The sequence below is a fragment of the Panulirus ornatus genome, chromosome 59 (assembly GCF_036320965.1).
Source record: "Panulirus ornatus isolate Po-2019 chromosome 59, ASM3632096v1, whole genome shotgun sequence".
In the NCBI taxonomy this organism is placed as follows: Eukaryota; Metazoa; Arthropoda; class Malacostraca; order Decapoda; family Palinuridae; genus Panulirus; species Panulirus ornatus.
This window is the reverse complement of record NC_092282.1, coordinates 678,987-703,076: the sequence shown is the minus strand read 5'-3', so window position 1 is coordinate 703,076 and position 24,090 is coordinate 678,987. Positions and strand designations below refer to the sequence as shown.

The window sequence follows — 24,090 nt, the reverse complement described above, 5'->3', positions numbered from 1 at the left end:
ATATATATATATATATATATATTTGTTTTTGATATATATCTATATGTTATAGATGTATATACCTACATGTTATTGATATTGCTCATCTGTTTTAAACTTTGGTCTAGTAACAAAGACCTTGTCAGTACCCACGGCCGATTTATAACCTTACTGGTTGTGAATTATCATTAAGTGATAACATTGCTGTAATGCTCATTATGTCATACAACATCTCAAGAATAATGTAAAACTCAGTATAAAGAAAAATTGACACAGGTCATTTTGCTGTTTCTGCTGTGTTGCCCAAGTGAGTGGCACTGCTGGGTGCCCCCCTGGGAGGCTGTCACTGTCATACACAACAGCGAGTTTATAATGACTCTTAAGGCATCGTACTCTCAGTGTTGCAACATGACAACACTAGCGACACAGAACGTGTCATGTCACAGTCACAACATGGCAACACTGGCGACACAGGACATGTCATGTCACAGCCAGAATATGACATCTCTGGCGACGTGTCATGTCCACAGTGTTAACATGGTAATACTGGAGACACAGGAAGTGTCATGTCACATTCGCGATACAGGAGCACTGGCGACACAGGACGTGACGTTTCACAGTCACAGTATGGAAGCACTGGCTGCATAGGACGTGCCACGTCACAGTCACAACACTGGTAACACAGGACGTAATATGACACAGTCACGACATGGCAACATTGGCGACACAGTACTTGTCACGTCACTGGGAACGTTACCCCACAGATCCACAGGAGAAACATAACCCACTGACCCTACACCACAATATGTTTACGACAATAAACATTGTAATAATCACCGTAAAAATACCAAATTTTCCCGCACTTCGCCTAGCACCTGCTCGTAGGCCACCACACAACAGAAGACTGCTGGGTTCCTGATGGTGCAGTCGACTGCAGCAGACAACATTGGCGATCTCACTTTTATAGTTTTAGTTGTAAGAGTGTTGGTGTTAACGTACACCACTGGTGTTGTACATACTTCTGGTCTATATACACCCTCGCCTCTCACGCAGATGTTCCTCTTTCTCAAGCTGTACCGAAAACACAAAGTCGGATGCAGCACTTAAAGTACTTGCAGTGCTTAGGATTCCTTACACGCTGGAGAAAAATGATACTTTTCCACAATACTTGTCGTCAGCTGTTTCTAGTAAATGATATCTGGTCTGTGCAGACAAAGACCACATTGGACTGGAACATACCGAAAGAAATATGTATTCCTTAAGGAACTGTATTATAACGGTGCTTCACTAAATGAAACCGAAAATGTTTAATTAGTACAAAGAAACTCGAGGCTATTCTCAGTTTAATCATTATAAACGGAATCCCAACTTCTCGCTCTTATTGCTTTGGACGACCAAATCTTTACAACAATGACGAAATACACGAACTGCAGGAGTACCGTGCCAGCACCTTCACAGGAGACTCAGGGATTTTTCCTGTGTCATACCAGCCAGTCGCAGTACTTATGCTTTACTTGTCTGCCTCATCACTAAACTTTCTCTGTGGTATTTTGCCTTTCAGACTGGCAGATATGTTTATTGCATACACATACTTTTTCATTTATATATATATATATATATATATATATATATATATATATATATATATATATATATATATATATTTATATTTATTTATTCATTTTGCTTTGTCGCTGTCTCCCGCGTTTGTGAGGTAGCGCAAGAAAACAGACGAAAGAAATGGCTCAACCCACCCCCATACACATGTATCTACACACACGTCCACACACGCAAATATACATACCCGTACATCTCAATGTACACATATGTATACACACACACACACATACATATATACTCATGCACACAATTCACACTGTCTGCCTTTATTCATTCCCATCGCCACCTCGCCACACATGGAAAACCATCCCCCTCCCCCCTCATGTGTGCGAGGTAGCGCTAGGAAAAGACAACAAAGGCCTCATTCGTTCACACTCAGTCTCTAGCTGTCATGCAATAATGCCCGAAACCACAGCTCCCTTTCCACATCCAGGCCCCACACAACTTTCCATGGTTTACCCCAGACGCTTCACATGCACGTCATGACAGCACGTCAACCCCGGTATACCACATCGATCCAATTCACTCTATTCCTTGCCCGCCTTTCACCTTCCTGCATGTTCAGGCCCCGATCACTCAAAATCTTTTTCACTCCATCTTTCCACCTCTAATTTGGTCTCCCACTTCTCCTCGTTCCCTCCACCTCCGACACATATATCCTCTTGGTCAATCTTTCCTCACTCATTCTCTCCATGTGCCCAAACCATTTCAAAACACCCTCTTCTGCTCTCTCAACCACGATCTTTTTATTTCCACACATCTCTCGTACCCTTACATTACTTACTCGATCAAACCACCTCACAATACACATTGTCCTCAAACATCTCATTTCCAGCACATCCACCCTCCTGCGCACAACTCTATCCATAGCCCACGCCTCGCAACCATACAACATTGTTGGAACCACTATTCCTTCAAACATACCCATTTTTGCTTTCCGAGATAATGTTCTCGACTTCCACACATTCTTCAAGGCTCCCAGGATTTTCGCCCCCTCCCCCACCCTATGATTCACTTCCGCTTCCATGGTTCCATCCGCTGCCAGATCCACTCCCAGATATCTAAAACACTTTACTTCCTCCAGTTTTTCTCCATTCAAACTTACCTCCCAATTGACTTGACCCTCAACCCTACTGTACCTAATAACCTTGCTCTTATTCACATTTACTCTTAACTTTCTTCTTTCACACACTTTACCAAACTCAGTCACCAGCTTCTGCAGTTTCTCACATGAATCAGCCACCAGCGCTGTATCATCAGCGAACAACAACTGACTCACTTCCCAAGCTCTCTCATCCACAACAGACTTCATACTTGCCCCTCTCTCCAAAACTCTTGCATTCACCTCCCTAACAACCCCATCCATAAACAAATTAAACAACCATGGAGACATCACACACCCCTGCCGCAAACCTACATTCACTGAGAACCAATCACTTTCCTCTCTTCCTACACGTACACATGCCTTACATCCTCGATAAAAACTTTTCACTGCTTCTACTAACAACTTTCCTCCCACACCATATATTCTTAATACCTTCCACAGAGCATCTCTATCAACTCTATCATATGCCTTCTCCAGATCCATAAATGCTACATACAAATCCATTTGCTTTTCTAAGTATTTCTCACATACATTCTTCAAAGCAAACACCTGATCCACACATCCTCTACCACTTCTGAAACCACACTGCTCTTCCCCAATCTGATGCTCTGTACATGCCTTCACCCTCTCAATCAATACCCTCCCATATAATTTACCAGGAATACTCAACAAACTTATACCTCTGTAATTTGAGCACTCACTCTTATCCCCTTTGTCTTTGTACAATGGCACTATGCACGCATTCCGCCAATCCTCAGGCACCTCACCATGAGTCATACATACATTAAATAACCTTACCAACCAGTCAACAATACAGTCACCCCCTTTTTTAATAATTTCCACTGCAATACCATCCAAAACTGCTGCCTTGCCGGCTTTCATCTTCCGCAAAGCTTTTACTACCTCTTCTCTGTTTACCAAATCATTTTCCCCAACCCTCTCACTTTGCACACCACCTCGACCAAAACACCCTATATCTGCCACTCTATCATCAAACACATTCAACAAACCTTCAAAATACTCACTCCATCTCCTTCCCACATCACCACTACTTGTTATCACCTCCCCATTAGCGCCCTTCACTGAAGTTCCCATTTGCTCCCTTGTCTTACGCACTTTATTTACCTCCTTCCAGAACATCTTTTTATTCTCCCTAAAATTTAATGATACTCTCTCACCCCAACTCTCATTTACCCTCTTTTTTACCTCGTGCACCTTTCTCTTGACCTCCTCATATATATGAGCTAAATTCCTTTTTTACGACAGGGAAAGGAAACGCGATAAGTTCCCAAGTGCAATTTCGTGTAATGATCACATTATTAGGGGGAAATACAAGAAATAGATACAGCAGTCAGTAGATATGCAACGAAGATAAGTAGCTAGGACGCTATCTGGTAAACAAATGAATACCCGAATGGAGGTCGGGTGGGTTCAGGTCTGGCAACATGCGTATCATGAAATTTTATCATATGGACAAGAAAGGGAACTGTTTACAAATTTTATCAACAATAAATCTTTCCTATTTATATAGACCTTTACTAACAATGTTACAATTCTTTATGCATTTGATAATAGAAGATCCAATGATACTTCTCGTGGTACGAGAGTTAGAGTGAAACTGAGATGGCATTTTTCCAGTCAGTACAGTGATAATAATTTTCAGCATGATTATACAAGGCATTTAATTCTTGTTCTGTTCTTATACTATTTCTACGTTGCTTAAGTCTAACAGAAAGATCCTTACCAGTCTGCCCAACATAAAAACTTATCACAACTTTTACATGTTACTCTATAAACGCACCTTGCGGAACTTTCTTGTTAGTTCCTGATTACGGTATTCTTTATAGTATTGTTGTTGCTGAAGGCAGCATTTACATTAAAGGATTCAAGGAAACTGTGAAGTAAAGTAAAATCATTACTAAAAGGGTGAACTAAAAGATTCTTGGTGTCAAGGGGAGGTTTGGGTTCAGCTCTATAAAATGATTTCTTTGCCAGCTTGAGATATATCAATGAAGGGTATAGGATACTTTAACTTGGATTCAATAGAATATATCTTCCCAAACTCATCATCAATAAACTCTGGACTGCATGTATGTAATGCCATAAGGAACATACATTGGAATGATGATGACTTAACTGTGCCATGTTAAGCTGAGTAATAATGGATATATGAGCATACATTGGTAGGTTTTCTCTATATGCTAAACTTAAACACTTCCAGTGCAAGGCAAGTAAAGATGTATGCATAAGCCAGACTAGAAAACCTGTTATTGAGAGATGCTATTGGCATCGTCACTCATTACGCAGGGATGACCACAAAAACGCGATCGCTAAACGCTGTCATGAAAACGATCACCGTGTAGACCTTTACAACCCAGTCATATTATACTCTTCCGTTGATTACGTTACCCATAACGTCATTGAATGTCTTAATTGCTAATACTAAAAACTTCAATTTGTCCTTAGGTAACTTTATAGCTCATCCTATTATCAGCCAAATCATCATGGAAGAATTAAGAAGGAACGAAAACATAAGAAATTTGGTCCAAGACACATCTAGCTACCCAGGCCAACCCCCGCCACGCAACCCCCCTTAACCACATGGCACCCCCCACTCTCCCTTTAATGGTCACTGTCGGTCAGACCAGTGCGTTGTGTATGATGGGAGACGTCAGACGGTACTTCAGGTTGTGATGTTGGGATTTAAATAACGTTATTGATATTTATTGGCACCCGATGATGAGGTGAATTGTCCCCATGAAACATGTGTCAATTGTATGGGAGAATTACACGTTAAATCAAATTATATGAACTCCTACAGAAGTGCGATTTCACCTTCATATATATATATATATATATATATATATATATATATATATATATATATATATATATATATATATATATATATATATATTTTTTTTTTTTTTCTTTTTTCATACTATTCGCCATTTCCCGCGTTAGCGAGGTAGCGTTAAGATCAGAGGACTGAGCCTTTGAGGGAATATCCTCACTTGGCCCCCTTCTCTGTTCCTTCTTTTGGAAGATTAAAAAACGAGAGGGGAGGATTTCCAGCCCCCCGGCTCCCTTCCCTTTTAGTCGCCTTCTACAACACGCAGGAAATACGTGAGAAGTATTCTTTCTCCCCTATCCCCAGGGATATATATATATATATATATATATATATATATATATATATATATATATATATATATATATATATATATATATATATATACATATATATATTCACTAGTAAATCGAGGAAGCAGATTTTCCTTTGCGCAGGTGTTATGCTCTCTAACACACTTCTGATTAAGGGGTCAGTGCTTAAACACAATATAACTGAAATTATTGATTTAAGTCGACTTTTCACCTTCAAGGATGAATCTTGAGGAATACATAGTTATATCCAATAATTTACTCAGTGTGGAGTACTTGATATAACTGTGTATTGCTGAAGAAGCTTCCTGGAAGGTGAAATGTGGAAGTAAATGAATAATTTCCGTAATATTGCGTTTTAACATTGATCCCTTGGTTGGATGGCTGGAGGAAAAATAGAGAAAATAAGAAAATGAATATGCTATCGCTTTCAATACCACCTACACACACACACACACACACACACATATTATATATATATATATATATATATATATATATATATATATATATATATATATAGAGAGAGAGAGAGAGAGAGAGAGAGAGAGAGAGAGAGAGCGGAGTTCCGTCTGGAAGAGGTTACATCGCGCGTGAAAAGTCATTTTGGCGAGGCTGCATCACTGGCAGTACAGTTTCAACAAAGAACTTCTTACTGCAAAACGGTCGGCATTTCCCTGCTGCTGGAGGTAGTGCAGCTTTGTGCTACAGGAACCTTGAGGAAGAGCTACTAGATAACACCAGGTCTCTTTCATAGAAAGTTATTCTTCAGCATCTTTGCAAGATTATCATTTGAGGAAGAAGTCGTCATGTGGGAAAATTATTGCAACAAAAGTTCTTGTTAATGATTGTCATTGTGTTTTTGTTCTTCTATCATAATGATATATGATATTTAAACATTACTTTCCTTGGAGATTTTATTTTATGAAGATAACGTTATCAGTTAGGGATCGAAGGAAAAGATTTGAAAATAAGGATTGCTGAACGCAAACAAAATTTACCTCAAATACACATAGTCGAGAATTTCTTAAAACAGATAATAGATTATACCATATTGTAATTTTTAGAATTTCTGAGCTCACTTGTTAACAGACAGTCATCTTAACTTTGGTCTTTTCTTTTACAGGATAAATGTTGTCATTACAGTCACGATTTATTATCACATGTTAAATATTGAACTACAAACCTTCACTTGTTTGAAAAAGAGAAATGTCTTACTTCAGTAGTGTGGTCCTCCAACAGGCACGAACCTTGGGACGCTTCGCCCTCATCAGTGACGAACTCCACTACTCTTTACTGTAGCAAAAGCCTCAGCACGTGACGTTCTTGAGAAGTTTATGTGCGGAGGAAGACCTCGCTCGGAGAGGGTCGGTACCAGCAGGCGGAAGACGTTAAGTTAGGAGCCACACATGACTGTATTTCTGGTTCATTTACTTATTGTTGAGTTGCAACTTGATCCTTGCGTTACTGCTAATTCATTCGCGTACGGGATTCCACACACAGGTAGCGTCTGTGCTGTAAATCCAATCTACTTATGGCTACCCCGCCCCCGTGCCATAGCTTCTTTCATGCTTCTTGTTCGCTGCAGATTGGCTTGTACAGCGTCCACATGACATCATTGCGGCAGGAATGACCCGCGCACTCCCTCACTCTCTTGCGACCTTAATCCTCAAGTACCAGTGAAAGAATCCGGAATCAAAGCTTCATTATTGAATGATAAATACGCCAGTAAACTTTCATTTAGCGATAGTAAATAAGCAGGTTATTGTCTGCATTGCTAACCTTTAAGCTTTGGGTAGTTGAGCATATGAGACGATGGGAATATCAATGAGTGTTTGACCTGAATATCTCAGACCATTTAAACCGATAATGTAATCTCATCTGTCAAATGTGAATCTAACATTAGCTTACTTGGGATTTATCAGTCGAAGTCATAGCTAACTTCAGTATAGCGAAAGCCTATTTTTTGACTGTGGTGCAAACTTCAGTACAGTATTAGTGTCATTGACACCTTTGGGTGTCAATGACAGAAGCGAAACTCTGATCATGTACGAGTTGTACGAGTATGGCTGTACGTACCACCATGACGTGGTAGTATGGCTGTACGTACCACCATGACGTGGTAGTATGGCTGTACGTACCGTCATGACGTGGTAGTATGGCTGTACGTACCGTCATGACGTGGTAGTATGGCTGTACGTACCGTTATGACGTGGTAGTATGGCTGTACGTACCGTCATGACGTGGTAGTATGGCTGTACGTACCGTCATGACGTGGTAGTATGGCTGTACGTACCGTCATGATGTGGTAATATGGCTGTACGTATCTTTAAGATAATATGAGCGTGACAGGTGTTACCTCAACAACCTGAGATGCCACGAAGCTCTCAGGCATAATGATTTCCTCTTGTTTAGCAAAGAAGGAACGCGTTGCACTAACTTTGTTCCTTAGTGACATAGACGAAGATATGGTAATATACAATAGTAGATGTAGTCCCTGTTGATCAGGGCTCCGTTAGTATTGTTGCTCTGATGTTCGTCAGTCAGTCAGGCAGCAATGGAAGTTAAAACTCCGCTAGCCTTCGCAAATTTATCTCATCTGATGGACAAGTTGACTTTATTCATTGTTTTTAGGGTTACGAGAGGCCAAACCTACATAGCTTGGTAATCATGTGTTTACAGCAACGTTCTCTGATCTCCCTCAACTCTCCATAAAAAGTTCCTTTGATCTGTGAAAGCGACATGATTGTTGATACTAATAGGTAACTCCTGCATGGCCCACTCAAGCTGGTGGGAGACCAGCTGGCGCTCGGCCACACGTGCAGTGCGTCGTGATCAAGTCATTTACTGGTAAAAACTTCCTCTGTTGTTTCACAATAAAAGTTTCATAATATATCGCGTCTGGTTGAGAGTAGATGACCATTATCAGATGACACGCAGACTGCTGGCGGCAGCTGGGCGTCAAACTGTCGCCTCTTGCACACAGCACACAAAGGAGATACCAACTCCCCAGGCAGCTCGGTCACTCCAGGTTGAACTCTACGTAAGACTACTTGTGTTTGCTTCATTATCTTGAATACTTCGTCTAAACAAAAGAATATTAGAAAACTCTTCTTGAACATAACTATTCAGTTGCGTGCTTCTGGATCCGATAAATAGAGCGTTTGCAAAGTAGTTCTATTTACCAAACAGTTTGTAGTATAACAATGAACATTACTACTAAATGTGAATGGACAGAAGATATTGTTCATGATATCAAGGCGATAATGATGAGTTTGAGATTATTTTTCATTATACTTTCCCTTTTTTTTGTACTGAACATTGTTTATTTTGTTATATTTCCTCTTATAACTCCACTACAAGTTTATATGTCGTGTTCATAAATGACCTGAAAACATATCATCTTCACCTGACGTGTAGCTTAACCTTGTCTCTCACAACTTTCTTGAAAATCATGAAAAATGTAATTAGTGGCACCTACTATGTCAACAAGAGTTTATGCTGTATCATTAATAAGTTATGTTATATCATCAGTTGGTCATGCTGTATCATCATTTGGCCATGCTGTATCATCAGTGAGTTGTTCTACGTCATGGCTGGGTCATGCAGTATCATCAATAGGTTACACTGTCTTCAGTGGGTCGTTCTCCATCATCAGTGGGTCGTTCTCCATCATCAGTGGATCGTTCTCCATCATCAGTGGATCGTTCTCCATCATCAGTGGGTCGTTCTCCATCATCAGTGGATCGTTCTCCATCATCAGTGGATCGTTCTCCATCATCAGTGGGTCGTTCTCCATCATCAGTGGGTCGTTCTCCATCATCAGTGGGTCGTTCTCCATCATCAGTGGGTCGTTCTCCATCATCGCTGGTCGTGCTGATACTCAGTTGTTTTCTCTGATCATCCATGAAGTATTCCAGGCACAACATGAGAGTCTCATTGAAATATGTATATTCTATAAAACTTTGGCAGCGCTGAGATTTGAAAACACACCTTCGAAGAGAGTAATGCCTCTGACCAGCGCCTTACTAAGACCTCTCGGCTACTCTACCCTTGAGATGTAACGCGTAACACAGATTCTGACGCAAGCACCTCCAGAACATTCCACGAGGGAGGCATTCTCCCTCGTGGAATGTCTGTGAGGTGCTTACGTATTGTCATCAGGAAAAACGTTCTTGTACACGATATGGAGCAAGGTACCTGAAGGGTGCAAGGCTTCCCTGAATTACAGACTTCATGAAGGGAAAGACAAACACTTGAAGAACACGTTTATCAATCTTCAGCTTTGTCATATATGATGTTTACTTGTTTTCATTTTCTAAGAATAATTATATTGTATAAAACAAAAGTATAATGGTGGACGGACAAGTTTCTCCTGTTTGGCTGTGATTCAAGATCTTGCGCAGCTGGCACAGCATCTGACCAGCCGTAACCTGGTGGCCACCTCAGTAACTAATACTTGAATTTTGTTGCTGGCGGAGCCATGTGTTGTACCTCGACTGACCCAAGGTGATAATAGCCCACACACCCACCACACCACTGCTGCACACCTGTACCGGCGACACCACTGCTGCACACCTGTACCGGTGACACCACTGCTGCACACCTGTACCGGCGACACCACTGCTGCACACCTGTACCGGCGACACCACTGCTGCACACCTGTACCGGAGACTCATCTTTGTTGTCGAAGGCCTCCACACATGCCATTGGCTTAGAGTATGATGACTGGTGTAGCCCACTCGTGTCTGAACATGTGCCCACCCGTATGTCCATGTGTACATCTGCTCTTGTGTTTGTGTGGTAGTATGCATCGTTTGCACATCTGCTCATGTGTCCACAAGATGATGTGTACCATGTGTCCACAAGATGATGTGTACCATGTGTCCATAAGATGATGTGTACCATGTGTCCATAAGATGATGTGTACCATGTGTCCATAAGATGATGTGTACCATGTGTCCACAAGATGATGTGTACCATGTGTCCACAAGATGATGTGTACCATGTGTCCACAAGATGATGTGTACCATGTGTCCGTTCGTGTGGTGATGTGTGTCAGTGTGGCCGGGATCATGTGACACACAGACATGGCCTTCCAGAGTTTTTTCTTTTCCGACAGGTGGGAGGCCAACCTCCTGGGATGTTGTTAACCTCCTGTTGTGTTGCTGCTGCTGCTCATGCTTTTCATGAGACTCAAGGTTGCTGTTGGTATTGATGACCGCTAACTGTTGCTGGTGACGGTAGTGGGTGTGAATTGCCATGGTACCTAGTGTTGGCAGCACTGTTCCAGTATGAATCAATAATGTTGGCAGCACTGTTCCCGTATGAATCAATGGTGTTGGCAGCAGTGTTCCCGTATGAATCAATAATGTTGGCAGCACTGTTCCAGTATGAATCAATAATGTTGGCAGCACTGTTCCCGTATGAATCAATGGTGTTGGCAGCAGTGTTCCCGTATGAATCAATAATGTTGGCAGCACTGTTCCAGTATGAATCAATAATGTTGGCAGCACTGTTCCCGTATGAATCAATGGTGTTGGCAGCAGTGTTCCCGTATGAATCAATAATGTTGGCAGCAGTGTTCCAGTATGAATCAATGGTGTTGGCAGCAGTGTTGCAGTATGAATCAATAGTGTTGGCAGCACTGTTCCAGTATGAATCAATGGTGTTGGCAGCACTGTTCCAGTATGAATCAATGGTGTTGGCAGCAGTGTTGCAGTATGAATCAATAGTGTTGGCAGCAGTGTTGCAGTATGAATCAATGGTGTTGGCCAGCAGTGTTGCAGCCTGATGTGGACAAGTCATGCTGGTTTCATTTTTAATCAGTCATCTCCATTGGGATCTACATACCTACTGTCAAGTGTAAACTTTCGTGGAATACATTAACGGTGTGTTTTTGTTTTTTGTTTTTACGTTTCTATAAACTTTACATCTTTTAAAATCTTTCACCGTCGACTGACTCGGCGAATTAACCCAATGCCTTATTTGTTCTGTATTTGGGATGCAGAAGATGCTGTCAGTCTGTTGAACAATGCATTTTTCTTACCTCAATTTTGAGTGATCAGGACTCAGCCAAGGTGTACATTAGAGATTTTATAGAAAACGTTTTTAATTTTCTGTAGCATGAAAAAAGGATCACGATATCCTAGACCTACTTTATTCGGGATCACCTGAGACAGTCAACAGCAAGAGACCAGCCGTGCAGGAGGCAAGGACGATCAGTAACATCTGTTGAGGGCAGCTTGAGCACGACATGAGCCTTGCACCATAAGGTTTATCCACTCAGAAGAGCAATGTAGAGAAATACGACGACTATCATGTACAGGGAAAGAGACGTTTGCTATCTGCTCCCGAGACAAATTGCGTACAATAAAGGCCACTTCCTGGATCAAAGGACCTGGTGTGTTGGATGTGCCTGGAGAGTGACTAGGGGCTTGTATGGCTGGTTAGCCTGTCTGTTACGAACGGCGCGCGTCACCACCTCACTTGACGGACTCTACACATGATGAACGCCACCCACTGTACTACCAGCACGGACGCCACTTTATAGTAATACACTTCAGTATCTTCCAGAGTCTAGATGGTACAGGCCACTAGCTATCAGGATGATACGTTCCTGTTTCTGTTGCTGTGGAACCGTGACAAGACGTGTTCCGTTAACGGAAGTAAGAAGAGAGAGAAGTAAGTAAAGTGGTATATTTTTCTCATAATGAGTTTAAGCTGATCTTCAAGACAATCAGTGTAGTTGTTTATTGATCAACTGAAACTTTTCAGTTAGTCTTAAATAAACGTTTTTTTTTTTTTTTTTGTGAGAATCTTGACTTGCTTACCTAGATGTTCTACTGCAGGGATTCTAACTTGATATGCATGGCTTATCATCTGGTATTTCTGTTGATAATCTGTAAATATTATATGATTTATCATCATCGTAACTATTACAGACATAAGCAACTATATCATTATCATTATTATTATCATTATTATTATCATTATCATCATTATTATTATAATTATTATTATTATTATTATTTTCATTATCATTATTATCATTATTTTTATTTCTATCATTGTTATTATTATTATTATTATTATTATTATTATTAGTATTAGTATTAGTATTATTATTATTATTTTCATCATTGTTATTATCATTGTTTTTATTTTTATTATTATTATCATCATTATTATTATTATTATCATTATTATTATTATTATTATTATTATTATTATTATTATTATCATTATTAGTAGTATTATCTTGAACCATTTTGAGGTTAGGTTACAAAAGTCATCATCACAACACCCATATATATATATTTCATTTATTCTTTTTATTATACTTTGTCGCTGTCTCCCGCGTTAGCGAGGTAGCGCATGGCCCAGCCCACCCACATACACATGCATATACATACACGTCCACACATGCACATGTACATACCTATACATCTCAACGTATACATATATATACACACACACAGACATATACATATATACACATGTACGTAATTTATACTGTCTGCCCTTATTCATTCTCATCGCCACCCCGCCACATAATGAAATATCAACCCCCTTCCCCCCGCATGTGCGCGAGGTAGCGCCATATATATATATATATATATATATATATATATATATATATATATATATATATATATATATATATATATATATTCTTTTACCGATTTCTTTATATTTTTCACATTTTCATTCAATGATAATTTCCTTCCTTATTGACTTTTTTTTTTTAACTCTTCACTTTGGTCACTTTACGCGTAATGCATGGCTGGTGTTTGAGGGACGGTATCTACACAGCTTTGACTCCATTAATTACATTTTATTCGTAAATGACACGGCGGCGTGTTCTTACAGCGATGGTGATGAAGGAATCATGTTCCAAGCAGTTGCAGAAAGCAGTAGTAATGGTGTTGGGTAGGGTTGGTAGCGAGCCACAGTATGTCGCAGCGACCTCACTCAGCTATTATAGCCGAGGAGGAGGAGGAGGGGCGCTACACGCGCGGGTCTGACACCACTCATGAAGGTCAGTGTGGCACGCGAGCAGCGATAAGCACCAGTGATGGGGAGGTTCATCTGAGCAGACTTCGTGGAACCTCGGGCACCAAGCCAGACGACCCAGCCAGCACTAGAGGCTGCCCAGTACTGCCAACATGTTCTACAGATACAATTGTCTGGCCATGACGATATTGTTGACTTCAAGAGTATACGATGAAATCACAACACTTATCTCTCGTACATATCTTTTTTGTATCATTAATCATAAAGTACTAGAGAGAAGGTCGTCCCTGTGGTGGGGTGGATAAAAAGTTGGATGTCGAGGCCTGGCTGAGGTCAGGACCATATATGGTGCTGGTGGCGTGCCTCTGGGGATTTCCCGTCCACTCTACCCGGTACAATATGAAAACTTCACAAGTCAAATTTACCTTCCACATTTACCGAAGTATCAGAGCGACCAATGGTTATATTCATGTTGCATGTATGACAACACTTCTCTTTTGACTTGTCATAACTTGGACGGTGGTTGTTGCGCATTCTACTTGTGGTCTTACAGCTTCGTTACAGATGAGTATGAAATACGATAACATTTTTAAAACGTAAACTAATTAATCGAGTATGTTAAGAGATGAAATATTGAGTTATCAAAATTCATCATAAGATATCTAAAGTCAGGAACCTACAACCTCCGTTTGACAAATCATTCAAGTACTTCACAGGAAATGCATCAACGACCGTCCCTGCCTGAGTTATGGCTCACACATGTAATAGACATCTAAACTGAGATTTTGTACGCAAATGGTGGCTGAAAAATCAATCGCCGACTTTAATATTATAAATCTATTATAAGCATGCATTAATCCTCAGTGAACTTATGTAAGATTAGTCTTATTTCTTGAAAAACTTTGTCACTCCTGTTGATATATAATGAAATATGAAATACAGGAACATTGCATCTTGTGTTTCACTCCTTTCTAGAGTATCTTATCCTGTATTTCTCTTTTCTAACAAAGTCTCTTCAGATAACTAAGCCAGTACAGTAAGCTACACAGCCATGACGTAGCCAGCTCCTGATGACGTTTTACCCATAAAAGGAGCGATCAGAGGAAGTAGTGTGCGGCCACCCCAGAGTTAGCCTGACTCCCACACACTACACAACCCCGGTCTTCACGCATCCCACATGACCCCCGCATCCCTCAGCCATCCCATACGACCCACCTCCCTGGTCCACTCTCCCACCTGCTACCTGGTCCACTCTTCCACCTGCTCCCTGGTCCACTCTCCCACCTGCTCCCTGGTCCACTCTCCCACCTGGTCCCTGGCCACGCGTGTATACTCGTAGTGTCAGCACCCGGGTCGCCAGGTCATCCTTCACGTGTGGCCCTGTCTAGCCTTCATCGTATCTGTGTCTTAACGAGCCTACTTAACTTACGATCAGTTTCTAGAAACAGAAATACGTAAAAAAAAAGTACAGTAAAGTGGGTAGAATAAACTCTTGCTCTTTCACACAAATTTGGGTAGAATAGACTCTTGTTCTTTAACCCAAATTTTACCTCGAGTATAATTTCAATTGATTCTTGAAAATATCCTCCTGCATGTAAACGTCTTACAATTGGTTTCCTAAGATATGAACGATGTGTTACCGTATCAGATTGTCTATTCAATCCACTAAATTGGATATATCAATGTAAATGAGACTAATAACTAGAAACGGTAGCATTTTCCGGAGAATGAAGTATTGTATGAATACTTTCATGCATAACTTAAATATCTTTATATCAAGACTCATCAAGATTTTCAATATCGTCTCATTACACTCAACTTCAGAAATATTTTTGCATGTGTGCGCGTACATATATGAAGATGCGTAATTATTATTATTATTATCATTATTATTATTATTATTATTATTATCATTATTATTATTATTATTATTATTATTATTATTATTATTGTTGTTGTTGTTGTTATTATTATTATTATTATTATTATTATTATTATTATTATTATTATCATTATTATAAAGTGAGAGACCCCATGTGCAACCTGGATACAATCCTTCCTTCGTTTTTTTCTTACTCTTTGTAATGTAGTTTTTTTTTTTTTTTTTTTTTGCGACGATCATCCTTCTGTGGTGAGTGTTAATAGACCGACATTTCCCTCCTTACCCTGTCAGCAGAGGTGTCCTCCAGGGGTCTGTCCCATCACCTACCTTCTTTCTTCTCTCCAGAAAAAAAATCTTTCCTCAACCTCCGGCTGTACTCACTCTCATGCTAATAACTGATGGATTGTTTTGCAGTGAAAGTCCTCGAAGAGATGTACTTTCCATGCGCGAACTATGATAGAGTCTTGGCGAAAGTAAATTCTCTCTTGCTGGTGTGTAGTAACATTTCAGATAAATCCTTTATGTTGGCAAAGAAATCGTTTTCTAGAGATATACCCAAACCTTCCGTTGAGACCAAGAACCTTTAAGTAATAATTTTACTTACTGCCTGTGCTAAATCCTTTGATGTGAATGTTGCTTTCAGCAACAACAATACTATAAAGAATACCTTAATCAGAAACTCACCAGAAAGTTCTTCAGGATGCATCTATAGAGTACCATGTAGAAATTGTGATAAATTTAATGTTGGGCAGACTGGTAAGGATCTTTCTGTTAAACTTAAGCAGCATAAATTTAGTATAAGAACAGGACAAGAATCAAATGCCGTGCTTAGTCATGTTAGAAATTATGATGATTGTATTAACTTAAGTAATGCCATCTCAGTTAGTAACTCTAACTCTTGTACCAGGAGAAATATCATTGAATCTTCTATTATCAAATACAAAGAATAGTAACATTAATATTAGTGAAGGTCTATACAAATTGGATAGATTAATTGTTGAGAGAATTTGTAAACAGTTCCCCTTCTTGTCCAAATAATGAATTTATGATACGCATGTTGTCAGACGTGAACACACACCCGATCTCCATTCGGGTAGTCACTTGTTAATCAAATAGCGTATTAGCTACATCTCTTCGTTGTATATCATCTGACTGTTTTGCTTCTATCTCGTATCTCCCCTGATGTGATTATTACACAAAAGTGCACTTGGGAACTTATTGTGTTTCATTTCCCCGTGGATTCATAGGAATATATATATATATATATATATATATATATATATATATATATATATATATATATATATATATATATATATATATATAAAGATAGTGTGAAGAAAAGATGGATGAGCCTTACAGGAAATGTTCACTCTTGGTTCCTTCCTCTATTCCCAGAAGGGGAGGATTTTCAGTCTACTGCTCTCTCCTCTCATAGTCATCATTCACGGCACACGGACGATACGTGGGTATTATTCTTTCTCTCGTATCCCCGTGGTGATGGGTGATTATTGGTGCTATGCACCTGGGCATGAGAAGAAAGATCATGAGAGGCAAGTGTTTTGGGAGCAGCTGAGTGTGTTAGCAGTTTTGATGCACGAGACCGAGTTATAGTGATGGGTGATTTGAATGCATAGGTGAGTAATATGGAAGTTGAGGGAATAATTGGTGTACATAGGGTGTTCAGTGTAGTAAATGGAAATAGTGAGGAGCTTGTAGATTTGTGTGCTGAAAAATGACTGTGATTGGGAATACCTGGTTTGAAAAGAGAGATATACGTATGTAAGTAGGAGAGATGGCCAGAGAGCGTTATTGGATTATGTTTTAATTGATAATCGCTTGAAAGAGAGACATTTGGATATTAATGTGCTGAGAGGTGCAACTGGAGGGATGTCTGATCATTATCTTGTAGAGGCGAAGGTGAAGATTTGTAGAGGTTTTCAGAAAAGTAGAGAAAATGTTGGGGTGAAGAGAGTGGTGAGGGTAAGTGAGCTTGGGAAGGAGACTTGTGTGAGAAAGTACCAGGAGAGACTGAGTGCAGAATGGAAAAAGGTGAGAGCAAAGGACGTAAGGGGAGTGGGGGAGGAATGGGATGTATTTGGGGAAGCAGTGATGGCTTGCGCAAAAGATGCTTGTGGCATGAGAAACGTGGGAGGTGGGCAGATCAGAAAGGGTGGTGAGTGGTGGGATGAAGAAGTAAGATTATTAGTGAAAGAGAGGAGAGAGGCATTTGGACGAGTTTTGCAGGGAAAAAGTGCAAATGACTGGGAGATGTATAAAAGGAAGAGGCAACAGGTCAAGAGAAAGATGCAAGAGGTGAAGAAGAGGGCAAATGAGAGTTGGGGTGAGAGAGTATCAACAGATTTTGAGGAGAATAAAAAGATGTCCTGGAAGGAGGTAAATGAAGTGCGTAAGACAAGAGAACAAATGGGAACATCGGTGAAGGGGGCTAATGGGAAGTAATAACAAGTAGTGGTGATGTGAGAGGTGGATGGAGTGATTATTTTGAAGGTTTGTTGAATGTGTTAGATGATAAGAGCGGTAGATATAGGGTGTTTTGGTCAAGGTGGTGTGCGAAGTAAGAGGGTCAGGGAAAATGGTTTGGTAAACAGAGATGAGGTAGTGAAAGCTTTGCGGAAGATAAAAGCCGGCAAGACTGCAGGTTTGGATGGTATTGCAGTGGAATTTATTAAAAAGGGGGTGATTGTGTTGTTGACTGGTTGGTAAGGATATTCATTGTATGTATGACTCATGGTGGAGTGCCTGAGGATTGGCGGAATGCATGCATAGTGCCACTGTACAAAGGCAAAGGGTATAAAGGTGAGTGTTCAAATTACAGAGGTATAAGTTTGTTGAGTATTCCTGGGAAATTGCATGAGAGGGTATTGATTGAGAGGGTTAAGTCATGTACAGAGCATCAGATTGGGGAAGAGCAGTGTGGTTTCAGAAGTGGTAGAGGATGTGTGGATCAGGTGTTCGCTTTGAAGAACGTATTTGAGAAATACTTGGAAAAACAAATGGATTTGTATGCAGCATTTATGGATCTGGAGATGGCAGATGATAGAGTTGACAGAGATGCTCTCTGGAAGGTATTAAGAGTATATGGTGTGGGAGGCAAGTTGCTGGAGGCAGTGAAAAGTTTTTATCGAGGATGTAGGCATGTGTACGAGTAGGAAGAGAGGAAAGTAATTGGTTCGCATTGAAAGTCGGTTTGCGGCAGGGGTGTGTGATGTGTCCATGGTTGTTTAATTTGTTTATGGATGGGGTTGTTAGGGAGGTGAATGCAAGAGTTTTGGAGAGAGGGGCAAGGATGCAGTCTGTTGTGGATGAGAGGGCTTGGAAAGTGAGTCCGTTGTTGTTCGCTGATGATACAGCCCTGGTGGCTGATTCGGGTGAGAAACTGCAGAAGCTGGTGACTGAGTTTGGTAAAATGTGTGAAAGAAGAAAGGTGATAGTAAATGCGAATAAGAGCAAGGTTATTAGGTAGAGCAGGGTTGAGGGACAAGTCAGTTGGGAAGTAAGTTTGAATGGAGAAAAACTGGAGGAAGTGAAGTGTTTTAGAAATATCTGGGAGTGGATTTGGCAGCGGATGGAACCATGGAAGTGGAAGTAAATCACAGGGTGGGGGAGGGGGCGAGGGTTCTGGGAGCGTTGAAGAATGTGTGGAAGGTGAAAACATTATCTCGGAAAGCAAAAATGGGTATGTTTGATGGAATAGTGGTCCCAACAATGTTATATGGTTGCGAGGCGTGGGCTATAGATAGGGATGTTCGGAGGAGGGTGGATTTGTTGGAAATGAGATGTTTGAGGACAATATGTGGTGTAAGGTGGTTTGATCGAGCAAGAACTGATAGGGTAAGAGAGATGTGTGATAGTAAAAGAGTGTGGTTGAGAGAGCAGAAGAGGGTGTGTTGAAATGGTTTGGTCACATGGAGAGAATGAGTGAGGAAAGATTGACAAAGAGGATATATGTGTCAGAGGTGGAGGGAACGAGAAGTGGGAAACCAAATTGGAGGTGGAAGGATGGAGTGAAAAAGATTTTTTTTTTTTTCTGAGCGATCGGGGCCTGAACATGCAAGAGGGTGAAAGGCGTGCAAGGAATAGAGTGAATTGGAACGATGTGGTATACCGGGGTCGACGTGCTGTCAGTGGATTAAACCAGGGCATGTAAGGCGTCTGCGGTAAACCATGGAAAGTTTTATGGGGCCTGGATATGGAAAGGGAGCTGTGGTTTCGGTGCATTATACATGACAGCTAAAGACTGGGTGTGAATGAATGTGGCCTTTGTTGTCTTTTCCTAGCGCTACCTCGCGTGCGTGCGGGGAGAAGGGGGTGTCATTGCATGTGTGGCGAGGTGGCGACGGAATGAATAAAGGCAGCAAGTATGAATTATGAACATGTATATATATATATATATATATATATATGTATATGTCTATGTATGTATTATATGTATACGTTGAAATGTATAGGTATATATATGTGTTTGTGTGGACTCGTATGTATATGCATGCTTATGTGGATGGGTTGGGCCGTTCTTTAGTCTGTTTCCTTGCGATATATATATATATATATATATATATATATATATATATATATATATATATATATATATATATATATATATATATATCAAGAAATATTTAGATAAAGTTGTAGGATCTCATCATATAACATTATTGGTATTGGAGGAGGATATTTTCTATAGAAATGCTACCGAAAAAACAGGATTAGTGATTATGATAATAATAATAATAATAATGATAATAATAATAACAATAATAATAATGATAATAATAATAATAATAATAATAATAATAATAATAATAATAATAATAATAATAATAATAATAATAATAATAATAATAATGATAATAATAATAATAATTATGTTAATGATAATGATAATAATGATAATAAAACAATTATTATTATCATTTTTATTATTGTTATTATTATCACTATTATTATTATCATTATTATTATCATTATTATTATTATTATTATTATTATCATTATTATTATCATTGTTAGTATAACAATATTCATTATAGTAATAATGATGATATGATGATGATGATGATGATAATGATTACAATAATGATGATAATGATAGTAACTTGTGATCATGCAATGGTTGAGTCATGATGATATGATACTGAAGTATGAAATACAATTTCGGAACAATAATAATCTTTCATCATTTTTGACCATGGAATACCTTGTCAGTGAGTCTTGTCTATAACGACAGTTGCTGGTGTTACGAAGGATTGTGTCCGACGGTCATATTTCACAACTATTTGTTGTTGATGGAACAACAAGCACATCAGGTGGGTGGCTGGTGTGGGGATGTTGAGTACAGGTGGAGGTGGCGGCAGTAGAGCTGGCACACCTCCGAGCCCTGCCCGGCATGGCCACCGAGCCTTTTATGGCCCTCTCTTCAGATGCCATAATTCAACCAATCATCAGGTAAGCTGTGTCTTACACAGCTCTTCATTGGTGTCTCTTCCGAGTAACTGATAGACATCTGTCACAACATCAAACGTCACCGTCTGGAACCCTTACCTTAAAAGGGAATCCCTCATAGATGCTGCGTCATTACCAGTTGTTAATCGAAGGCTAGAGTCCCATGATCTCATTGGCTGAGCAGAGTAGGGCGAGGGGAAACTGGCGAGGTCCCGCAAGACTCGGTACTTTACCATTTATGGCGCCGGACCAAACCACAGTTCGTGGAAGCGAGTACGAAGACACGCATTTGTAATTTTCCGTACTACAGTAGTGAAGTTATATGTGAACTGCTTGTCTGGATGTGAGATCATGACAAACTGGAACTGAACACATTACACACTAGCCAGCACTATGGATTATCCTCGTGAGATGGTCGAGGTCGTGTTTAGACTCATCCTCTCCGGTTTCGTTCAAACGTCCTTGTTATTTTCCCTTGGGGCGCCGCCGCCTGCCCAGAATACTTGGTGGCGTGCCTGGCAGAGGCGTCTGGCGGGCAGGACCGGCACCAGCCTGGAGGACTAACATGGTCTGTTCACTACGGTGTGACGTCACAGTGGCACAGCTTCCGTTTAGGGGGATTTTTGCGGGAGGTGAGGAAGTGGGGTGGAGTGGGGGGAACTGCCAGGCACGGAGCAGGCGGCAGCATCTGGGTCGCTCTTTGATTATTTGTGCCTATGTCATGAAAAATGTTGCTCGTGATTTGGCAGAAGGGGAAGAGCCGGGTCAGTAGAGCAGGTTCCTGTGCAGACAGCCTCTTGTTGTCTCCCTCCCTCGCTCACCGACCTCAGCCTCCTACACAACAGCACACGGATAAACACCTTTGCACTGGTTTATCATCGTCATGTCTGAGCAGATGTCTTTGTTAATAACTACTAGATATTCTACATTACTTCAACATATGCCTCCATCAATCCCGCTAATGTCTGAATATAACAGAGACAATATTTTTACGGGAACTATTAATATATACCTATAGGCAGTGGTGGCGTGGAGACGTGTGTGTGAGTCCATATAGGGAGCGACCGGGAGCCTTGGCAGTGGTGTGTACGTCACTATGTTTGTTCACATGTGTAGGTTTGTGTGCGTGCGTTTGTACACTAGCACTGGGTTTTCCCAAGACTCACACCCTACTACTTGGAAGAGTGCCATGGCTTCTGAGAACTGGCTCTGTTCTGTGGCGTCCCAGACCGCCTAGCCAAGGCAAGCACTGATGCCACGTCTTCTAAGTCCTTGATAAAAATGCCATCATAATTCGCCTTATGAAGAGACCATGGAAGTACAAGCACACTCACCTTCACCTGCAGTTGTGGCTGAGGGCGCTGCTGCTGGTGGAGGCAGGGAGGCCAGCCTGGCCATGCCACGTGTCCACCTGTGTTTACAACTGCCTTATATGGCAGCTCAACCTGTGCCTTCTTAGACAACTTGTGGCTACCACACTCACCGCCTTCATCCACAACACACTAGTGCCACATTCCAAACAAATACATTATGACTCAAGCACATGTTAAATACTTAGAGGATCTATTGAGTCGTTGTCATATATCATACTACTCGTTGCTGAGGACGTCTGTAAATCAGAGCTAACTAAAGGGTTCTCCCGATTTGTAATTTATGTTAAGATGAAATAAAGATATCTTTATGTAGTTTCAATATAACTGAAACTTGAAATTCACTAATATATATATATATATATATATATATATATATATATATATATATATATATATATATATATATATATATTTATATATATATATATATTATACTTTGTCGCTGTCTCCCGCGTTAGCGAGGTACCGCAAGGAAACAGACGAAAGGATGGCTCAACCCACCCACATACACATATATATACATACACGCTCACACACGCACATATACTTCCCTATACATTTTAATGTATACATACATATACATGCACAGTCAAATACATATATACAAATGTACATATTCATACTTGCTGCCCTCAGCCATTCCCGTCGCCACCCCGCCATACATGAAATGCCTACCCCCCCACCCCTCCCCCCGCACGCGCGCGAGGTTGCGCAAGGAAAAGACAACAAAGGCCACATTCGTTAAGACTCAGTCTCTAGCTGTCATGTATAATGCACCGAAACCACAGCTCCCTTTCCACATCTAGGCCCCACAAAACTTTCCATGGTTTACCCCAGACGCTTCACATGCCCTGGTTCAATCCATTGACAGCACGGCGACCCCGGTATACCACATCGTTATAGTTCACTCTATTCCCTGTGCGCCTTTCACCCTTCTGCATGTTCAGGCCCCGATCGCTCAAAATCTTTTTCACTCCATCCTTCCACCTCCAATATGGTCTCTACTTCTCCTCGTTCCCTCCACCACTGACACATATCCTCTTTGTGAATCTTTCCTCACTCATTCTCTCCATGTGACCAAACCAATTCAATACACCCTCTTCTGGTCTCTCAACCACTCTCTTTTTATTACCACACATCTCTCTTGCCCTTTCATTACTTACTCGATCAAACCACCTCACACCACATATTATCCTCAAACATCTCATTTTCAACACATCCACCCTCCTCCGCACAACCCACGCTTCGCAACCATATAACATTGTTGGAACCACTATTCTTTCAAACATCCCCATTTTTGCTTTCTGATATAATGTTTTCGCCTTCCACGCATTCTTCAACGCCCTCAGAACCTTCGCCCCCTCCCCCACCCTGTGACTCACTTCCGCTGCTAAATCCACTCCCAGATATCTAAAACACTTCACTTCCTCCAGTTTTTCTCCATTCAAACTTACCTCCCAATTGACTCCCAAATTACCTCCCAAATA

The 24,090-nt window shown here is 40.6% G+C and overlaps 3 protein-coding genes across 12 annotated transcripts in view; 1 reads left to right on the top strand and 2 right to left on the bottom strand.

Moving 5' to 3' along the window:
- LOC139767176 (actin-3, muscle-specific-like) overlaps positions 1 to 22,261 on the bottom strand; it is a 34,942-nt gene extending 12,681 nt beyond the window's left edge. The window contains exons 1-2 of one of the 6 annotated variants that reach the window (XM_071696213.1): positions 20,986 to 21,154; positions 12,700 to 12,768 (exon numbers count right to left, since the gene is read on the bottom strand). The gene's annotated coding sequence lies outside the window, so the exon portion shown is untranslated. Of the gene's footprint in view, positions 1 to 816; positions 971 to 12,699; positions 12,769 to 13,736; positions 13,873 to 20,985; positions 21,155 to 21,329; positions 21,349 to 22,242 lie in introns of those variants that run through there. The other 5 variants (XM_071696215.1, XM_071696216.1, XM_071696217.1 and 2 more) reach the window with 5 other exon arrangements.
- Positions 1 to 24,090, top strand: part of LOC139767180 (actin, muscle-like) — a 110,213-nt gene that overhangs the window by 53,365 nt on the left and 32,758 nt on the right. The gene's annotated exons all lie outside the window — the stretch shown is intronic.
- The window catches only part of LOC139767168 (actin-3, muscle-specific-like), a 208,480-nt gene that overhangs the window by 152,620 nt on the left and 31,770 nt on the right, over positions 1 to 24,090 (bottom strand). The window lies entirely within an intron of this gene.